The sequence below is a fragment of the Nematolebias whitei genome, chromosome 6 (genome assembly GCF_014905685.2).
Source record: "Nematolebias whitei isolate Nwh7 chromosome 6, NemWhi1, whole genome shotgun sequence".
Taxonomy (NCBI): Eukaryota; Metazoa; Chordata; class Actinopteri; order Cyprinodontiformes; family Rivulidae; genus Nematolebias; species Nematolebias whitei.
In genome coordinates this window covers 49,580,911-49,581,632 of record NC_056503.1, presented here as the reverse complement: position 1 = coordinate 49,581,632, position 722 = coordinate 49,580,911, and positions in this window count along the sequence as shown.

Below are 722 nucleotides of genomic sequence, written 5' to 3'. Positions count from 1 at the left end.
CCTCCAAATCTGAGGCCGTGGTCCTCAGTCAGAAAAGGGTGGACTGTTCTCTTCAGGTCGAGGGTGAGGTTCTGCCTCAAGTGGAGGAGTTCAAGTGTCTCGAAGTTTTGTTCAGGAGTGCAAGAAGAATGACGTGTGGAATTGACAGACGGATTAGTGCAGCATCTGCAGTATTGTGGACTTTGTGCTGGTCCGTTGTGGTGAAGAGAGAGCTTAACTGTAAGGAGAAGCTGTCTATTTACTGGGCGGTCTACGTTCCTCCCCTCACCTCTGGTCATGAACTCTGGTAGAGACTGAAAGAATGAGATTGTGGATCCAGGAGGTTGAAATGAGTTTCCTCTGCAGGAGCCGGACTCTCCCTTAGAGACAGGGTGAGAAGTTCAGTTATCAGGAGAGACTCGGAGTAGAACCACTGCTCCTCCACATCCAGAGGAGCCAGTTGAGGTGGTTCAGGCATCTGGTAAGGATGCTCCCTGGGCACCTCCTTAGGGAGGTGCTTCGAGCATGACTGACTGGGAGGAGACCCCGGGGAAGACCCAGGACACGCTGGAGAGACTACGTCTCTTGTTTGGTCTGGGAACATTTTGGAGTCCTCCCAGAAGGAGAAGGGGGTCTCTGCAGGCCAAAAGTGGGCGTTTCTGGCTAGTAGGCGTTTGTAGAGGACAAACACTGATTGGCAGCTGTATCTGCTGCTCTTTAGTTAAGTTACATCAGCTCTTTTT